Source organism: Pteropus medius, unplaced genomic scaffold (genome assembly GCF_902729225.1).
Source record: "Pteropus medius unplaced genomic scaffold, Ma_sr-lr_union100, whole genome shotgun sequence".
Classification (NCBI taxonomy): Eukaryota; Metazoa; Chordata; class Mammalia; order Chiroptera; family Pteropodidae; genus Pteropus; species Pteropus medius.
In genome coordinates, this window is record NW_024349797.1 from 12,433,769 (window position 1) to 12,455,593 (window position 21,825).

Genomic DNA, 21,825 nt, shown 5'->3' on the forward strand with positions numbered 1-21,825 from the left:
CCCTTCACCTTTGGACACTGGTTTTCCAGCCCTTCTAGAAGTGGCATCAGATGTGCCTTCATAGCTGCTTTAGTGAGCAAAGAAATGGTCCCATCCTGCACAGGCAAGATGTATAGGGCAGCGCAGACACTGGGGTCTCTCCCCAGAGGTGCTTGCTCAGTTCTCAGGCAACGAGAAACCCGCAGGTAAGGAGCTTCTCATTACTTTCCATCCTCCAATCTCTCTTCTTCAACTGGCAAACTCTGAACCCGGCAGCCACACTCACTGCTGTCACTACACTACACATTCATGCGGATCATTTCCTCCTTTGATATCCTGCCACTGTTAGCTGAGTTCTAATTAGCATCTGGTACATAACACAAGGCAAGATCTAGAAATATGCAGACAGTTTCCACAAGCATCCTGCTTCCCTCTTATGATGTTAATAATGAAGATATTCCCCCTGATACCTTGGGACAGAGTATCTGATAAAAGCCAGCAGAACAACTGCATGTTCCAAACATTTATGCTGAATAAACAGAACAAGCAGAGATGGAAACAGCTCCAATATAAGTCTTCACACGAATACAAATTGGTAAAAATTGCCATTTAAAATCCACTTGTGTTTTCTCTATAAACTGAGCACACTTCACTCCCTCAAATGTCCAGGACTAAAATGGAGCCTGAATGGGGCCTGCATTCGATTATTTCTCTGCACCTGAGTATAGCAGAAGCCAAGTAGCTTATTTCTACATCCCTTGACCTACTTTAGGAATCAAAGTACTGTTAGGGCAGCATTCGCTGGCTCATCTTCAAACCCACAAAGAAGCAAGCCATGGGTCTGAACTGGCATGTGCATTTATTGAGCACCATTGGGCTGTAGCAGGTGCCAATCGAATCATCAGTCTTATGCTCAACTCACACAGGTGTAGATGTTCCAAGACCCCTTCTCAAGTTTGAAGACCCATCTTTAATGAAAAGCTATCATGGGTCCCCATGAGATAAAATATCTATTTTTAGCATTTATTGATTTTTAGACTATCCAATGAAAAATTCAATGATAAATTTAGCAATTCTTTAAATTTGAATTTTATAATCAAAACAGCATTTACATATATTTGAAAATATTTCTATGCTTATTTTCGATACTGTCATGGACTAAATGTTTGTACCCCCTTCCCTTGAATTATGTGTTGAAACCCTATCCCCATAATGTGATGGTGTCAGGAGGTGGGGCCTTAGGGAGGTGATTAGGTCATAAATGGCATTAATGCTCTCATAAAAGAGAATCCCACAGAGCTCCTTGGCCTTTACTGCCATATGAGGATACAATGAGAGGTCTGCAACTCAGAAAAGAGATCTCACCGAAACCCGACCATGCCAGCACTCTGATGTTGGACTCCCAGCCTCCAGAACTGTGAAAAATACATTCCTGTTATTTATAAGCCACCCAGTCTATGGTCCCTTGTTATACCATCTCAAACAGACTAATACATTTCTTATTTATCCAATCCACAGATAACAGACCCAAGAATCTCTTGTAATATTTCCTTAAGCCTTTGCTCCATGCAGTCCTCAGTCCATAATTTAGGAATCACTATTGTGACTATCCAAAAGAGAAAGTAGCCTGAGTTTTTGCCCTTAAAGATCTTAACATTTTTTACAAAACCTCTGGAGTCGAGTTTCAAGTTAAGCTAGTAGTGGATGAAAGGAAGAGAGCTGATGGAAGCCTAGAGGAGACCATGGCAATGGAGATGGAGAGAAAGTGCACAGAATGGATGTGGTAATAAAGAGCTAAAACCCTCAGGAGTCCATGGCCAGCAGAACAACTGCATGTGTGAGGTGGAAGGAGGGTTTCAAGCAGATGCTCTATTGAGGGCTGAATGGTGGAGACTTTGTCCAAGACAGAGCTATACGAGGAGGAGAGGGTCAAACATCTCTTTCCCCGAGTCAAACATTGATATCCCAGTGGTTTTGGATAAAGACTTACAAACCCAGATGTCCAAAATGGCAGCTGGAGGGAGGTGTGTGGAGAGAATGAGAGAATTGGTGGGGAAGGCGGACAGAGTTATTAATTATTCTTGATCTCCAGGACTTTTTAGCTACAGCTGGTGCAAAAACCTCATGTCTCCCACAAGCTAAATACTCGATTCTCCACCACCCCCCTCACCAGGTTGATAAGAACAAAAGTCGACAAATAAAAACCACTGTGAGTCTGGCACACAGTCATAACTCCCTAAATGGTAGTTGTTCTTATTATTACAACTTTCGAGAAGACAAAACAAATGGATCCCAGAGCGACCCAGCTGGCTTAAGGTACATGTTTCGTTTGGTTTTCAAACATAGCAAATACCTTCATCTCAGTCCAAAATTATCAGTGTGTTAAGGCTCGTTTCCTCTGACAATAACTGGAAGGTGATATGATATATAATATACATATATATGTAGGTCTTTATTTATATAGTAAATGTATTTATATATTCACTTGATAGTGATTTTAGTCAAGTTGATACCAACACACAAGCTGAGCTTGGGAATAAATTGCATCCGAATTGCTCCCTGCCATTTACTTCATGCTGCTTTGAGATTGCCACCTTGGGCATTGGATGAGAGCAGAAAATAAGCTCTCTGTTTGTAAAAGAAAAAAAAATAAGCAGTTACCCTTTAGTGGCAATGAACAGAACATCTTGTAAATGATTTCCTTTATGTAGTCTATTTAGCAAGAGCAAGACAAAGCTTTTCTCTTTGTCCTCCTCCCACCCCACCGCCAATCAAAGAAAAGGCCTTTCCAAGCAGACCTGCCACCAGATTGCCTAACTTTGAGGATGACAGCAAAGCCCACAGGTGCACTATTCCCTCCTTCCAGCAGGAGGAGCTCTAATTGATCAGACAATCCCAGCTCCCAATTTATAATCCAATTGTGTCTGCCGGGCTGGAAACGTTATGAATGCACATCCCTAGGTAGCTTTGATGGGGGACGGGGTGGGGGGAAACGGGGATACTATACACTCTCCGAATGTTTCTGGTATAGAACTAAGCCAACAATGACTCCTTCTCTGTTGTCTGAAGTTTGCATACTGGACAATTCAACACCCCCTAAAAAATAAAACAGGGTGGAAGGAAGGGAAAGAGGGAGGGAGGGAAGATCCAACCAATTGAGTCAGAAGCCTCAATTTTTAACCTGCAAGCATGTGCACAAAAACGAGTCGAGAAGGAAGGGACAGAAGAGAAAGAGGACAATGACAAAAATCCACATTAAAATGAGATTTTGAGGGATAATTGTAGCTTTGGGCAGTGAGATGGATTAATCAGGGGAATATGAGTAAATTCAGCTGGACAATTCAGCCATTACTCTGCTGAAGTCTCTGATACTTATTATCTGAATGTAGTCAGAATTTGAATTTTGGAATAAACAGACAGGTTTGAGATGAGGGATAATGAATTGCCCTGTGGATGTGACAGCCTTCACTCCTGATATTATGACAAGTGCAGGGCTGTCACAGAAATGTTCCAGGCCCTTTCACCCTCCAGTTAGCACGGTCTTCCTGCTTTGGTCTAGACACGGCTCCTCTCCTGCAGCTTTGCTTAACACACTTGATACAGAGGTGGGGCAAACAATTGGTAGAGCATCATAATCAAATGACCGAGAAACTTTAGGTCTTGAAACTTAACACCTTACCTAAAAGATGCTCTAGAGAGATACACATCATGTCCTGCAACTCTGCACAACCTCTCATCATGCTCAGGGGTCAACGTGGAAGATTACTAGTTTCAGAGTGGTCTAAGGTCGAGTTTATGATCTATGGGGAAGGTGCTGGCCACTGTAAAGCTAAGTCTGGTGTCTGGAAACTTAATAAGTGTTTATGGAAATCAGGGAAAGGTATGGGGGTCCATCACTGGAGAACTCAAGCAGTAACCATGCAAACCTCACTTCAAAATGAGAAGGCAATTTCATTTTCCCCAAGTTAAATTGAACTTGAAATTGGGGAAATATGTTCTTTTCCAAAGGCTGGTTTTCCTTGTAAAACGCGGGGTATCATTAAGAAGGAGAGGTAAGTGCTCTGGGAATCTTCTGTCCTCTATGGCCTGGAGTCCAGTGGTTCACTCTAGCCTTCCAGGGCTGGGGGTGGAGGCATAATGAGAGAGTAGGAGAGGAGAAGATGGAGAGTTTAGTCTAATTCTGACTCGCCATACGGTCAGTTAAGAAAATGCTTGTTTAGTGGAATGTGAAATTCATGAGGATAATTATCTTCTGTATTCATAAGAGTGGCTAAAAAAGCTGTTAAGTCTGCAACCATATTTAACGATAATGCCTTAAAGTGGGAAGGCACTTAAATTCCCCTGTGAATATTTGCTCTTACAGGGTTTCAGAATATCGAGGTTTTGCATTACTTGATGCAACCAGCTTTAAAATATATACATAAAAATATGTACATAATAATAAGGTCCATATTGTTTATATATTGCTGTAGCAGCTTAAAATAATAATAAATATGTATTATTTCACACAGTTTCTAAGGTGAGGAATTCAGGAGCAGCTTAGTTGCCTTGGGTCTCTCGTGCTGTCGTAGCAAGTTGCCAGCCGAGGTCCCAGTCACCTGAAAGCTTGACTGGGCTGGTAGGACCCACTTCCGAGGTGGCCCGCTCACACAGCTGACAAGTCAATGTTGATTGTCGGCAGGAGGCCTCAGTTCTTCATCACGTGGACCTCCTTGTAGAGCTATATGAGTGTCCTCACAATATGGTGACTGGCTTTCCCAGATGTTCATAAAAGGACATGACTATACTTGCTTACATAAAGTAGAAATGTGTTCTTTCATTTATAAAAAACTCCAAGGTAGGTGGTATGTGATTGACATAGCGGCTCAACTAAGTCATCGGGCACTCGGGATCTTTCTATCATTCTGTCCACTATCCTTATTATAAGAACTGAAGGTTGACTCTTTTTTCAACATGGCTACTAGAGGGCCAACCATCAGTCCACAGTCCAACAGGAAATGGAATGTAGAAGGGAAAGGCAAATGTGGGTCCACACCAACTATCCATCTCACAATTCTAGTTTCCCAAGGATCGACTCAATAACTTCTGTTTCCATGTCATTAGCCAGAATGGCTGTATGGAGGCTGGGAAATTTATATCTTAGACAAGTATATTGTCACTCCAAATAAAATCAGCTTTTGCAACTAAGGAAGAAAAAGAAAGTGGACGTTGGATCAGTGACAAATAGTTTCTTTCATATCCATTTTGTAGAGATCCCCAGGAAGTGTCATGACAGAATGCTCACATGCTATTTTTACAGATTGATATATTTTTTTCAAAAATGGTGACAAAAGGTCAGAGTAGAGATGAATGGAGAAAATCGGTAGTGAGAAGTAGCCACAGCAAAAGAGATGTCTTGTCTTTGGTAAAAGCATAAATTATCGTGGGAATCATCTCATTGTAAGGATCAGAAGGTTGCTATGTTCCCTAAAGAGTTTTAATGGTTCCAAGAAATGAACTAGAAATGACAGGTGCTCTGTAGCCATAGCCTCCATAACTGGATTGTCTCTTTTCCAATGTCATTGGGGACCCATTTGAACATTAGGCTGAAATCCAAAGCAGTTTTTTTCATTCTTTCTCCCTGATATTTATAGTAAAAAGTTGAATAGTCTGCCTAGTAAACTGTGAGGCACTATCCATAGTGGGAGTTGGAAAATGATACAGAAACAAACATCATTAATGCCAATGGAAATAGTAAATCACTCTTTCTTTGCACCTAAATGACACAAGTGCAAATCAAAACTTCTCACACCTCAGAAAGGAAATAATCCACAAGTTTCGCAGAGGAAGGAATTACCTACCTGCTTATATAGTGCAATAAATGTTTCTTTTAAAGTGAAATCATTTCTGAGCTCCTCGGCACAAGACTTATGGTGAAAAAGACAGCGCCAATATTAAAATTTAATATGCCCAATATTGTCAGGTAACAATAAATCAACCAGTAAAAAGCAGCATGTAGTTTTTTTCTCCTCCTAAAAAGAGTTACAGTGTTTTAACATGAATGGATGTCAGGTTACGATTATGGGTTATGATGGTGAAATGTATGGATTCGTGTCTCTATAGCAATCAGGTGGGGTTGCACGGAGCAGTTTATATAACACGCAGTGTACCACTCTGTCGGTGTCAACGAGTATTCCCATCTCTTATTAATTCAAAAGACCATAAAAATGACAAGTTTAGATGCTGAAATAATGATAAAGTGAAAGCTTTGAATAGTTCAATCTCTGCAGTTTTCACGGTGCTTTTCAAGAGTTTTTTAGTTCTACTCAGACTTGGGTGTGTGCAGATTGGTTTGCATATGTATTAGTATTAGAAGAAAACTCTCAGGCTCAGAAGAAAAATTCTTCTAGCAGGTGGACTTCTCAATCCTACTGTCTACGTAGTTGATGGACCCTGTTTGGACCTTTTCTATCCATAACCAGAGTTTAGAGTCAGACAAATCTGATTAAATTCTGCCTCTGCCACTTAGCAACCATGTGTAATCTTGGACATGATACTAAATATTCTTGAGTCAGTTTTCACCTATAAAAATGTAGGTATGAGGCACCCTAACTTGCAAGGTTGGCAGAAGAAATACCTTATGCAAAAGGGCTGAACCTGGTGTAAATACCGAATAAATACTAAACTCTCCCTTTCTGAATTTTAAAGTCAGGATTCTGTCTCTAGTTTGCATTCATCACCACCAAATAGGTCTTTGACCTGCTTCCCTAGTTCATTATTCCTGAAAGATTAAATATATCTGTATGTAAAGCGATTAATGGTGCAGGGTCCCTGGCAAGTCTCATAAACATTAGCGCTCATCAGCATCATCATCATCGTCAGAGGTTGCTGGGTTCTATCTATGGTGCTGCCAGAAATTATATAAATGACACACCCGCAGATTCTGCCTTATGGCACAAATGCAGGAGGGAGCGGGGAGAGCCTAACAAAGCATGACTATTTTCACCGCCAAAATTTGTTCAAAGATTCTTTTTTCAATCATCTTATTATTATAATTTGTCACAAAAAGGCTAAACTGAGGCCCCAGGAGGCCCTGGCTTCCTGACCTCTGGGCTGTGTCGGCCGTGTTCTGATTTATGAGAGTTCAAGGATGCAAAGGAACCAGCCACAAAAGCACAAATCCACTCTGGCCTTAATCCTGGGCCAGACAAAGACGCCACCACCTCACCCAGAGAAGAAAGCGTTGGCAGGGTGCCTGGGGTCTCTTCAACAGAGCACAGCTTTGTGGAAAGAGAACCCTCCTGAAGCGCTGCCTGAGCAGCCCTCAGCCTGCTTCTCCCACGATGATTTACAGAGCACCCACACACTCCATCAGAGGCCAAATGGGACAGCAGCCCACTGTCATCTACACTCATTTGTTAGCTAAAGATCGATCATCATGGCAGACAGGAATACAGCGGAGATTAGAACCCACATGGTAAATATGAGCACCTTCCCAGGGAGGGAGATGCAAGGAGGGGTTCGGAAGAGAAAAATGATAGGTAAGACTAAACAGATAAAGTTTCTATTGTGACGATGTTAAGTCACTCTTAAATAGAAAATGTGATTTATTTTCCCCAGGCTGAGGACAGGCAAGGCAGTGCTTTGGGGATAACTTTGCTGCTAAGACTGCATTCAGTAAACCAAGTTTTCAATGCCTCAGCTGGTGCAAAAAAGCAGCCATTGGGTACCAGAATAGCTACTATTTATTGAGCACCAAGCCCTGAGCTAGGTGCACATAATCCCTCAGTTCCTAACAATGATGCTAAAAGTTAGTAACATCAATTCAATATTACACATGAAAATAAACTCAGGGCCGGCAAGTTAGGTAGCTCATAGATGTTTATTGGGCATCTGTTAGGGACCAAGCACTGACTATTCTGTATGCCAAGCATATAGCGGTGACTATGAAAGACACAGTGCACCACAAGGAACTGACGTTCTAGCGGGAAAAAATAAAAAATAAACACTTAGACAAAAAAATACATTATTTCAAGTACCACTAAGCACGATAAAGAGAATGGAGTAGTTTGGTTTGTCACAGGGCGATTTGTTAGGAAAAGGGCTGCCGCTTCAGCAAGAGTGCTCTGGGGAGAGGCGGTAACATGTAAGCAGCATGCTCAATAATGACAGTTCGCCCATGAAAACATAGTGGAGAGGGCTTTTCAAGCAGAATAAAGAGAAAGAGCCGAGGGCCTGAGACAAAAGCAGAAAGAAGATGCAGAAAGAAAGCTAGTGTGGCCAGGAGGCATTGCATACCGGGAAGGGGCGGGGTGAGGCTATGTAACAACCCAAAGTCATGCAGTTAGGAAGTGACAAAGCCAGAGCCGTCACCCAGAACTATTTCAGAAGGTCCTGGGCAATCCACTTTTGCACACCGAGATACACGCATAGCAACATCCAGAGAAGTGCAGCCTGAGTGTTTAGAGTCAGTTTGCCCAAGTGTAAACCCCAACCTTACTGGGTATGGCCTGTAGAACCTAGTCTAGGGCAGTTAGCTGACTTCTCTAAGGCCTCAGCTTCCTTATCAGAAAAAAACAAAAACAAACAAACAAAAAAAACGACTGTAAGCATTGAGCAATAGTGTTCTTTTTCTTATGCATATGGATTTTTCTAAAAAAAAATGAAAGAAACATTTTTTATTCTTGCCTCAAGAGTAAGCCAGGTCTTGATTCTTGAAGGCTACGCTCTCTCTAGAAGAAGGCGGTAGCTTTTCTCATTTAAGATCTAAAAAAACAAATTTTCCATTTCCTTGGAGACATCCAAAGAAGTCTTTATTATTCCAGTAATTCCAGGTCTGGTCTCACAAAAAGGCAGTATATTAGTCAGAGTTCTCCAGAGAAATAGAATTAAGAGGATATATACATATAGAAAGAGAGGAAAAGAGAGAGAGGTTTGTTATAAGTAATTGGCTCCCGCAATTATGGTGGCTAACAAGTTCTAAGAGCTGCAGTCGGCCAGCTAGAGACCCAGGAGAGCTGATGTTTCAGTCGAGTCTGAAAAGAACAATGTCCCAGCTCACAGTTAGGCAGGAGTTCCCTCTTACTCAGCATGTTTGTTCTTTTCAGGCCTTCAACTGATTTGATAGGGCCCACCCACATTTGGGAAAGTGATCTGCTTTACTGAGCCTACTGATTCAAACATTAATCTTATCCAAAAACACCCTCACAGACATACCCAGAATAATGTTTAACCAAATGCCTGGACACCCTATGGCCCTATCAAGTTGACACATAACACTAACCATCGAAGGCAGTAAAGCTGATTTTCCTGGGGTCGAAGGGCTGGGAGATGCAATTCCCCAAACTTTTGAAACCCTAGAATTGCAACAAGAGAGAGGTTTGGTATTTTCACAAAACCACAAGGACACAGTGTCCAGGGGTGGCAGGACCCCAGATGGGAGGGCTATGAGAATTGTCATAAGTTACGTGACCACAGAGCAGCAAGGAGGGTCTCCATGGCCAGCCCAGCAAAGAGTGAGGCTGGCCGCCAATGGAGCTGTCCAGATTTTAGGGGCTCCAAGTACTAAGGCAGTGACCATCTTCAGCAGGGACCCCCTCTATTTCATATACGGAGGCTTCTTGCCCCTTTTTCCTACAGTGCTTTAGCCCTAGGTTCTCCCTAGGTAAAACCCAAGAGAGAGAAAGACTAACAAGGTGGACTTTCCCATAACAATTCAAACTGCAGCATTAGGACCAGAGTTGATTTAATTTAGGGGGGAAAAAAAGTGACAAGGTTTCTACCACACATGTTTTAGAGAAATCCATCGCACACGTAAAGTGCCTTAGAAGAGCACCAGACCCAGACCTAGAGAGGGCTTTAATAAATATGAGCTATGATGATTATTGTAAACAATACCAGCAGTGCAGATCTCTCCAGAAGGTCACTGTTGATACTATATAAAAGTACAACAAAAGTCCCGAGTGATGCCTGGTACCACCTAGGCCGGAATCACCTGGTACTGGAATTTGAGTCCGTCCTAAGTAGTTCATCTGAAGAAGGAGAATTTGGCAAAAAGGATGCTGTGGTTCTCCCCGTGTTCTGTTTGTGTTGTGACCAGTAACCGGATAGGCCCTCATTTAGTAAGTGTCCAGCACAAATAACCCTGCCCATATTATTTTTTTAAAAAATTGTGAGTGTAATATTTTATCTTAGGGAAATCTTGATAAAACTGTCAGTCGTGATCTAGAGCAGAGGTCCCCAACCCCCAGGTCATGGACCAGTACCCGTCTGTGGGCTGTTAGGAACCTGGCCGCACAGCAGGAGGTGAGCGGCCACCGAGTGAGCGAAGCTTCAGTGTATTTGCAGCCGCTCCCCAGCGCTAGCATCACTGCCTCAGCTCCACCTCAGATCATCAGGCATTAGCTTCTCATAGGAGGACTGGTCCCTGGTACCAAAAACGTTAAGGACCACTAATCTAAAGAAAAACTGAAGCAGCTCAGGGATATCAAGCATGTGACCTAGGTGGCATTGCCAATGAGTGGCAAGCTTCAGTCCTAGGGTATAGAGACACAGTCATTGCAAAGAATCAGTTTTGGACATCAGCTGGAAGAGAAAGCCATCATCTCTGCCTGTCTTCAGATTCCCTGAATCATTCTAGTTCAAGGTCTTGGTCCTTCCCACAGTGCAGACCCCCAGAAAAAGTGGCCATGACTGTGTCACAGGTTTCAGGAGGAAGGGGGAAGGGTTCATGGCCCCACAAAGCAAATGTAGGTGCCGGACCACCACCCAGGGGCAGCTGGGGCAGGTCTACCTCTGAAAATCCAGTTGCAAACAGCTCCTTGCTCTATGCAATTCTGGGTGTATTTTGCTCCTTATTATGTCCTCAGTATGTACATTTGTGAAAAGGGGGAAACAATGCTTATACCTATGGGGCCGTAGATGCCACTGATGACCTTCATAAGTCTATAAACTATACCCTGTTTTGTCTTAGGCTGCCTGGAGCCAGGCAGTTTGTAACTTCCAGGTTTCTCTCTCATTTCATGGAACTGTCTCAAGCAAGCCAGTTTTCCTGAGCTATCCTCTCTGAGCCATCCTCATATCTCAAGGTTTCAGGCAGACTAACTGAATGTAGCATCCTACACTCCTAATAGAAGGAAGGTCCAAACAAGGGAAGAAAGTAAGAGTGGATATGGGTGCCTATGTATGGACATCTTCATTAGTATCTTTCTTTTGCATTTTAATTATTTTTCATATGGGTACCACACTCACATGGAAATTTTTTCCAATTATATCAGATAGCTAGAGAGTGAAATGTGGTCTACTCCCCATTTCCACCAGCAATTTCCCAATCTATTTCCCCAGCAGTAACTACTATTACCAGTTTTTCAGGTATCCTTCCAGAGATATTATCTATAGACATAAAGCAATTATCGGAGTTTCTATACATTGATCCATGACGTATGACTCATAATGATGTTTACATTGGCCTTGAAGAAGCAGAACTTGAGATGTCAAAGGAAACCACCCAAATTTGCCACACTCAAATGATGATGCTATTGGCACCATCTGCCAAAAAGAACTTTCCCCGCAAACACATCACAGTGAACACAAAGAGACTGCTTCTCCAGGCAAGATGAAAAGTTTCAGGATCTATTTATTGAACGCTGACAAATATAACATCCTGAGCCAGGCACTGCAAGCACATCTAGAGAGGAGATGGGGTCCTTTGGAGCCAGCCTCTCGACACAGCACCAGAGGAGAGTGGGTCGTATTAATCTGTGAGACAAATAATGAAAACAACGATCTGTCTGCACCCAACAGGGAGTCATTTTTGGTTTGAAATGGGAAATCTGAACAAAGTGCCTGTTCCCCTCCTAAACAACATACCTCTGCATACGGCAATCCAACTTTTTCTCCTAAACAAATAAAGCATCAAGAGAAGCCCTGATGGGGGACCAGGGCCCTGCGAGGCAGGCAAGGGTCTCTGAGTAGTGGGTGCCACCTGGGAGAGGGATGCAGAGGGCAGAGAGCACTGTTGTTCGGCTGCCGGTACCATCTTGCAGTTTCCCTGCTTCTTTTTCAATGTCTCAGCTCTCCACAGGTAACCAGATCTTATTGTCATTAATTATAGAAGGAATGCTTTGGAATGGATACATCACATTTATTAAAAGAAGAAAGAGCCCTTGATCAACACTCTGACAAATGTGAAGTCAGATGCATAGTTAGAAGAGGAAAAAAATTATTTCTCAAGAAGAACTGATCAGAAGCAGGCATCATTAGGTAAAAGATGATTTTACATCAGCAGTCACAAATCCAGGGCAGCACAATAATAGCATTCCTGCTGGTCTCAAAGGGACGGATTTTTCCATCTATGAATCGGACACCGCCACCCCACCCCTACCTCACACAAAAGATTTTTTTTTAAGTCACACATGTGGACTGGGTAGAACAACTACTTTGCCTAGAACTTTCCAATACTATTAAGTTGCCTTTACTATTAGACTCTATACCAAAGTAATCTTCCAAAAGAAATCAGCTTTGGGCAATAAATAAAGATTTATTGAATGAACATGTTGTAAATCTTTGAAGAAAGCATTTTCCTGGGGTTTTTTTCTTTGTTTCTAATCAAAACCAACCCTCTCAGTCTCCTCCCATTCCCACCAGCATCGTCTTGTCTCAGACACAGCTTCTGGTCCAGTCCTGGGTGAATTAGAAGCAGGTAAAATACTCAGTCCTTCTTAAACCCTCAATTCCCCAATAGAAAGAGAAAAAAAAAAACAAAGCCCTGAAAAACCTTAAAATTGGAAGTATGACAAGAAACACAACTTCTCTTCCTCCTTACCCACCAGTACTGAAGGCAGCTGCATCATCTTGGCAGATTTTAGGGAGATGGAGAAAAGGCTGTTCACATAAATTTTTTACTTACACTCAGTCAAGAGTAGTGGATGGGTCTGAAGTCATTATCGTCACTGCAGCCCATCAAACTGCCATCCTATGAACCATGATTGCCCACTCTGTACTAGGCACATGCAATAACTAAGAGTAAAGAGGCAACAAAGACCAAGTTCTTGCCTTTAGTGAGTTCTCAGTCCAATGCCAGAACCAGCTTAGAAACAGATACAAGCCATATGCTGTGCCTAAAACAATTACGGGGTATGAATAAAATTCTGGGGACATAGAAGAGATTTCCGTGGATACTGCTAGGCTCTGGGAACCTTAAGGGGTACAAACCAGAATCCCACTCACAAAGAATCACAGAGCAAAATTTAGCAAAGAGAGTTTAAAAGAGGAGAAATAAAAGAGTTGCAGTCAAGATGGTGGGGTAAGTAAATGCTGCTCTCACCTCCTCCCATGACCGCATTAAAATTACAGCTAAATTATGGAACAATCAACCTGGAAAGCCATCTGAAGACCAGCTGAACAGAACTCCTATAACTAAGGATATGAACAAGAGGCCACATTGAGACTGGTCAGAGGGGCAGAACACGAAATGGGCTGGCCCCCGACCTGCGTGTGGTGGCCGAGCATCAGGAGGGATACCTCAACTGCAGAGGTCCCTCTGGAAGAGTGAGGGTTCCAGCCTCACACCGGGGCTCCCCATCACAGGGTTCCAGTGCCAGGAAGAAGAGTCCTCACAAAATCTGGCTGTAAAAGTCAGTGAGGGTTACAAGCATCTGGGTGAGATGGTTGGTTGCTGGAAACCCAGATGTCTCCTTATAGGGCCCACACACAGACTCACTCACAGACACTCACCCTCAGCTCCAGCTGAGGGACAGCAGCACGGGAGGTGCCAGAGGAAAACAGGAAAAGACCTAGTTGTGTGGCTTCTGGGAGAGGGCTGGAAGGGCAGCGCCATCAGCCCTGTGCTGAGCCCTCCTCCTGTGCAGCCTGCTGCTGGGTGCCATCTTGCTTGTGTTGAGCCTCCCCCCACAGGGCCAAATCTGAATCTGCATTGGCCTGGTTAGATCTGCTCACTCCACCTCATGACTCCTTAAGACCCTACCCCACCCAAATTGAGAATTGCTGGGGGCATATTCATGGCTGGGAAAACAGCCCCACCTGGCCTTCTCTGCAGAAGGCTCTTTCAGCATCAGTCAACAGCTCTTGCACCTCCAGAGGCAATTCAGGTGGTGGGCAACAAGTCCTGGTCCAAGCTACAGTATTTCTTGAACAAATCTCAGGGGTCTGCAGTGGCTAGACTCAGTGTGATCTGAGACTTTTGCAAATAACCACAGGCTCATCACTGGCACCAGATCTGAATCTGCAATAACTCGGGAATGCCACTTGCCCTACCCTGGTGATTTCCTGGGACCTCGCCTCACTCAACTCGTGTACCACCTAGTAGGCAGCCTCAGGCCTGGAGGTTCCCCTGGACCTTTTGCTAAGCTGCCCAAGGACCAATATTGGTGGAAGCCAGCCTTGATTAACTGTGTGTCCTCTCCCAGGTGCGATCACTTTGTAGATCCTACCAGGTAGCCCCAGGCAGTGACGGGCAGTGTCTTACCTTAGCCTGCTTGAGAGCCCTTCCCAAAGGGCCCCAGAACCAACACACCTAGAGGCTGGCATCAGACCACAACAGAGCATCACCTGATTGGTCCCACAAGCAGCACACCAAAACAATGGTCTCAACAGGCGCAGGAGCCAGCTGGGGCGAATCCCACTCTGTAGGGTCAGCCCCCACACAACAGCTCATACCCCATGGGTGTGGCCAATCCTCACAGCCAGTCAGCCTGAGAGTCATACCAACTGACATGCCAACAGTAATCAAGGCTTAATGACAAGAAGAGAGAACATACGAACCACATAAGGGACACTCCTGGAGCACTCAGCACAGGTGACCACGGAGACTGTGCCACTGGGCCACATAGGCACCTACTACATGAGGCCACCTGGCCAAGACTGGGAGACATACCAAATCTACCTAATATATAGAAACAAACACAGAGAGGCAGCCAAAATGAGAAAACAAAGAAACATGTCCTAAATGAAAGAACAGGAGAAAAACTCCAGAAAGAGAACTAAATGAAATGGAGGTGAGCAACCTACCAGATACAGAGTTCAAAACACTGGTTATAAGGATGTTCAATGAATGTAGGGGAAGAATAGATGATCTCAGTGAGTACTTCAACAAAGAGATAGTAAGCATAAGAAGAGACATAAAACCATTTTAAAAACAGTTGGAAATGAAACTATTATGAGCAATTGTATGCCAACAAATTGGATAACCTGGAAAAAAATGGAAACATTCCTAGAAATGTACAATCTCCCAAGACTGAGTCAAGAAGAAATAAAAATCTGAAATGACTGATTACTACTAATGAAATCAAATCGAGAATCAAAAAACTCCCAATAAACAAAAGTGCTGGACCAGATGGCTTCACAACTGAATTTTAGCAACCATTCAAAGAAAAATTACCACCTATTCTTCTCAAACTATTCCAAAAAGTTCAAGAGAAGAGAAAGCTTCCAAACTCATTTTATGAGGCCACCATTACCCTGATTCCAAAACCAGACAAATACAATACAAAAAAAGAAAATTATAGCTCAATATCCCCAATGAACACAGATGCAAAAATCCTCAGCAAAATATTAGCAAACCAAATTCAGCAATATATTACAAAGATCAAGTTTGATTTATTCCTGGGATGCAAGTTTGGTTCAATATCTGCTAATCGATTAATGTGATATACCACATTAACAAATTGAAAGATAAAAATCTTATGATCATATGTATAGATGCAGAAAAAGCAATTGACAAAATCCAGCATCCATTTATGATAAAAACTCTCAGCAAGTGGGAAGAGAGGGAATATACCTCAACATAACAATGACCATGTATGACAGACCCACAGCTATCATCATACTCAATGGGGAAAAGTTAAAAACATTTTCCTTAAGATCAAGAATGAGATAAGGATGTATTTTCACTACTTTCACTTAACATAGTATTAGAAGTCCTAGCCACAGCAATCAGACTAGAAAAAAGAAATAAAAGGCATCCAAATTAGAAAGGAAGATGAAAATATGTCATTATTTGAAGATGACATGATACAACATATAGAGAACCCTAACCAAAAAACTGTTAGAACTGATAACTGAATTCATCAAAGTAGCAGGATATAATATTTATATTCAGAAATTGGTTGTATTTTTATACACCAATAATGAACTATCAGAAACAGAAATTAAGAAAACAATCCCATTTACAATCACATAAAATACCTAGGAATAAATTTAACCAAGGAGGTAAAAGATCTGTTCTCAGAAAATTATAAGTTGTTAAAAGAAATTGAAGACAATACAAATAAATGGAAATATATATACCATGCTCATGGATAGGAAGAATTAACATCATTGAAATGTCCATACTACCCAAGGCAATCTAGATTCAATGCAATCTCTATCAAAATACCACTGGCATTTTTTACAGAACTAGAACAAATAATACAAAAAGTTATATAGAACCATAAAAGACCCCAAATAGCCATGGCAGTCTTGAAAGAAGAAAAGAGTTGTAGGTATCATGCTACCTGATATCAAACTATACTGCAAGGCTATAGTAATTAAAACAGCATGGCACCGGCATGAAGATGGACACATAGATCAATGGAATAGAATAGAGAGCCCAGAAATAAATCCACACCTATATGGTCATTTAACCTATGACAAAGGAGGCAAGATATACAATGGAGAAAAGACAATCTATTTAATAAATGGTGTTGGAAAAACTAGACAGATATATGCAAAAAAAAAAAAGAGAAAGAAATTGGAGCAGCTTCTTATGCCACATACAAGAATAAACTCAAAATAGATTAAAGACTTAAATGTAAGACCTACTCTACAACACTGCTCTTAGTAATATTTTTTCTGATATATCTTCTCAGGCAAAAGAAATAAAAGAAAAAATAAACAAAAGAGACTACATCAAATTAAAGAATTTTTGCATAGCAACAGAAGACAACCTACTGAATGAGAGAAGATATTTGTCAATAATACATCTGATGAGTGGTTAGTATCCAAAATTTAAAATTACTCATATAAATCAACACCAAAAACAAAAAACAAAAAAATCCAATTAAAAAAATGGGCAGAGGACCTGAATTGGCATTTCTCCAAAGAAGACATATAGATATCCAATAGACATATGAAAAGGTACTCCACATCACTAATCATCAGAGAATTGCAAATTAAAACCACAATGAGATGTCACCTCACACCTGTCAGAATGGCTATCATCAATAAATCAAAAAACAACAAGTGTTGGTGAAGATGTGGAGAAAAGGGAACCCTCGTGAACTGTTGGTAGATTTGCAAATTGGTACAGCCACTACGGAAAACAGTTTGGAGGTTCTTCAAAAAATTAAAAATAGAACTACTTTATTGACCCAGCAATTACATTTTTGGGTATTTATCAGAAGAAAACCAAAACACTAATTTGAAAAAATATACTCACCCCTAGGTTCACTGCAGTGTTATTTAAAATAGCCACGATATGGAAGCAACCTAAGTGCTCATCAGTAGAAGACTCAGCCATAAAAAATAAAATCTTACTATTTGCAATGATATGGCTGAACCTAGAGTGTATTATACTAAATGAAATAAGTCAGAAGAAAGACGAATATATGATTTCATTTATATGTGGAATCTAAAGAATAAAATAAACAAAGTGAAAACAGACTCATAGATATAGGGAACAAAGTGTGATTGCCAGATGGGAGGGGGTTCGGGGACTTGGTGAAATAGGTGATGGGATTAAGAAGTACAAATTGGTGGTTATAAAATAGTCACAGGGATGTAAAGCACAGCATAGGAAATATAGCCAATAATACTGTAATAACTATGCATAATGTCAGGTGGGTACGAGACTAATTGGGGGGATTATTTAGTAAGTTACATAAACTTCTAACCACTATACTGTACACCTAAAACTAATATAAAATAATATTGAATGTCAACTCTAATTGAAAAAAAAAAGAAAAAGACCAGGGTATCTGAGGGGGTGGGGAGTTGGGGTAGAGCGGGGGGAAGAGGAGAAATAAATGAGGTAGTAAAAAATAACATAAAATAAAACCTGCATGTGAAAAGTGGAGAGTCACATCAAAATAGAGACTTACTGAATAAACATCTGGGAGAGATGATGTAAGGAGAATAAAGAACCCACCTGTTGTAAAAAGACACTCAAATCCAAGGTCAGGAGGCTCAGGAATTTTGATCCCACGGTGTTGAAGGTGAGCCTGAGGCCTCCGGTCAAGGAGGAGGTGTGGCTTTCTGAGTACAAGGATCCAGAAGGGACCTCACGGGACCCACGGAACCTGTAAAGAGCCATCATTGCCCTCGAGGAGGTCCCGGCACTAAAAAAGATGAAGCGCACTGGCACCGTGCAGTAAGAAACAAGTAGAGGTCAGACACCAGGGCTGAGAAGCCTTGAGGTAAGAATGACTTAAGACACCCGTTTGTGACTTCTTGTGGGTCTCTCTTTCTTGCAGATGTGGACTCCTCAAGGGCGGAAAGCACATCTTTTTCAATCTGAGTCTTTAGGACCTAGATCCTGAAGGTACAGGATAATATTGTGTTAAGTATATGAATAGGTTACTTTGTAGTTTCCCCGAGTTTTTCAAATTCCTTTCCTAACACGGCACGGCTAGGAAATAACAAAGCCCTGTGCCACCTGTCTTCCTGGGCAACCTCCCCATTCACCTCCCACCACCACCACCATATCAGCTCTGTGGATTCCAGCCATGCACTGTGATAGGCTCTCACAGCTCCGCCTCCCTTCATTCCTCCTCCATTCTGCACATTCACCAGGCAAGAGTGTGTGAAGCTTCTAGGTGCCAGAGACTGAGCGAAGTGCTGGACATACAGTGAACCAAAGCCCCTGCCTGCATGGAGCTCGTTATTCTAGGAAGGAGACAGATAATAAGCAAGAAAGGACATGCGTCGACAAGATAACTTCAGCAGGTGATAAGAGTGATAAAGACGATCAAACTCAAGGTTGTGATAGAGGGTGACGGAGGAGCCCAGTTTACTGGGTATGGTGGTCCAAAAACAACTCTCTGAGGAGAGAGAGATCTTTGAGCTGAGACCTGGTGAGAAGGAATCAACCCTGGGAAACCTGGGGTGGAGCGTCCCAGGCAGAACCAACAGCACATGCAAAGGCTCTCAAGTGGGAAGAGCTGGACTTATAGGAGGAACAGGAAGAGGGCCGATGTGGAAAGGTGGTGAGCCGGGAGGAGGGTGCAAATAGATGAGTAGGGAGAGGAAGCAGAGTCAGATCACTAAGATTCTTGTATGGAATGTGAGTTTTAGGACAAGCACATGGGGAGCCATTGTTAGAGATTTTTGAGAAGGGGAGTAAAATATTGTGACATGATTTTTTTTTTTAATGTGGCCCTAGCTGCTATGTGGAGAATACAGTATAAGGACCTCACTCAAGCACACAGAGACCATGCTATGTATCTCAAGCAGGAATGGATTTAATATGGAGAATGAGAAATGAAAAGCCTGTTGGAAAATCTGGGCGATGAGGTCACAGAAGCTCCATCAGCATTCAGGAAATCACTGGCAGGTGCTGGAAGTCCAGGAGACTGTTCCCAGGGATCTCAGTGGCCTGGAATGCCACCAGCATGGGTGACTCACAGGATGACGGGGCACCTCTGCCAAAGCCACAGGAGCGGGTGCGGCTCCACTTCCCTTCAGCCTTCCGGGCTCACAAGGGAAACCAACCTGGAGTCCTGCCAGCAGGGATTCTGAAAAATGAGGTTCTCACATTTACAGTCCTTGCAGAGAAGAGGAATGGTCTCATATTGCCATTAGACTCTCCAGCACAGTGAACGAGAGTGAAAGTAGTTAGGAGTCTACTGCCATGGTCCAGATAGGAGATGAAGGCGACGTGGACGAGGGTGGGGCAGTGGAAACGGGACTAGAAGGATCTGGGGTACATTTTGGAAGTGAAGTCAAGAGGTCTGTTCGTGGGGTAGATTTTCTTATTGTCGCTCCCTAGAATGTTCTCTCCCCAACAACCTTCTCTTCCGCTGGTCCTCTGGTGTCACTGTTTTCTTTAACAAGTTTATTGAGATTTAATTCATATACCACACATTTTACCCATTTAAATGTATAATTCAAGGACTTCTAGCATATTCACAAAGTTGTGCATCCATCATTACAATCACTTTTAGAGCACTACCCAAAAAACAAAACTTTCTCTCAATCCTCCCATTTTCCCCAGCCTCACACAAACAATAATCTATTTTCTGCTGCTATAGATTTGCCTATTCTGGACATTTCAAATAAATGGAATCATACAACAGTCGATCCTTTGCGACCAGCTTCTTTCACTTAGCATAATGTTTTCAAGATTCATCCATATTGCAATATGCAATGATACTACTTTTCTTTTTAATGTCAAATAATATTCCATTGTATGGATACCGCATTTTATTTACCCATTCATCATTTGATGGACTTTTGGATTGTTTCCACTTTGGAGCTATTATGAATAGCTATGAACTGCTATGGACATTCGTGTACAAGTCTTTGTGTGGACCTATGTTTTCATTTCTCTTTATATAACCTGGGAGTAGAACTGCTGAGTCCTGTGGTAACTCCACGTTTCATGATTTGAGGAACTGCCAGACTGTTTTCCAAAGTGGAGGCCATTTTACATTCCCATCAGAGTGTTCTCAGGTGTCACTTTTGAAGCGTTTCCTCGCCTCTTCTTCCCTTAGGTGTTACCCAAGATGAATTAGATGCTTCTTCCATTGTCACCAACACCCTGTGCAAATCCCAATGATACTTCTTTTTGTGCTGTACTGTCTTCACTGACTCTCCTAGCTCTGTGAGAGTACCTTTAATCGAGACTGTCTCTTTCGCCTCTTTACGCCACCGTCTCGCATAATTCCTGTCATGAGTTTGGTTTCCACAATTGGGTCAAAGAGAAAGTCTAGATTAATTGGAACATACTCCCAGAGACTTTTGAGCCAGTCAACAAGAGGTCTGAGGTCTTCGGGAATGCTCAGAAAAATCAAAACAAAATCTGAAAGCAAGCTGATACAGATCTGAGGCTAGAGGGGAAAAAATTACCTGCTTCTGTAGCTGCCTTCCAACAGATGTTATAAATGAGTAATTTTAAGCGTGTAATTCACAAGATATCTATGACAGTGTCCAGAATGCTGATTCAGAGAGAACGGGGAGACAAATGAGATTTTTATGGGACTTCGTGCACAGGTTTGTTCGGGACTTGTAGTGTTGGTTTCTTAGTAATCACTAATGGCTTCCCTGGCCACTCCCAATCCTTCAGCCTGAAAAATACGAATTCAGAAAGGATCCCAATAATACACATTTAAATAATTATTTCATACCTGACAAGGCCTACTCTTTGGACATGAGTACATGATCTGTGTTTCCCTGGCAGTCCCAATAAACCCACATGGGCGAAGGATCCCCTAAGAGGCTTTGGTGTTTAGGAAAATCTATTCCGTTTTCACAGCTTTGCATTTTATCCATGTGGAGAGCAGATTGTCATGGGCTAATGCATTGCTGAGGAAGCTGGGAGACTGTCTGAAGGTTAATGGCTTAGGCCAGGGAAACGAGAATAGTGGCTTAGGCTGGTGCAGAAACTAGAAATGGAGAGAAAGAGATGCATCTGAGATGTATTTTGGAAGTAAAGATGATAGGAATTCCTGATGAATTGGATGCAGGGAGTAAAGACCAGAGAATAATCAAAGATGACTGTGGAGTTTTTGCCTTGAACAACTACATGAATGATCATTTTATTGAATGAGGGTGGGTGGACTGGGATAAAATGAATTTTGAGGGAAAAAACTTAGAGTTTCATTTGAAATCTGTTTAGACTATTAAATGTCAGTTGGCTGTGTTAAATTTTAGATA

At 42.1% G+C, this 21,825-nt stretch overlaps 1 long non-coding RNA gene across 1 annotated transcript in view; it reads right to left on the reverse strand.

The window, feature by feature from the left end:
- The window catches only part of LOC120619585 (uncharacterized), a 23,091-nt gene extending 4,389 nt beyond the window's left edge, over positions 1-18,702 (reverse strand). The window contains exon 1 of the long non-coding RNA XR_005657566.1: positions 18,101-18,702. This is a non-coding gene — a long non-coding RNA (uncharacterized LOC120619585). The remainder of the gene's footprint in view (positions 1-18,100) is intronic.
- Positions 18,703-21,825: the final 3,123 nt, after the last annotated feature.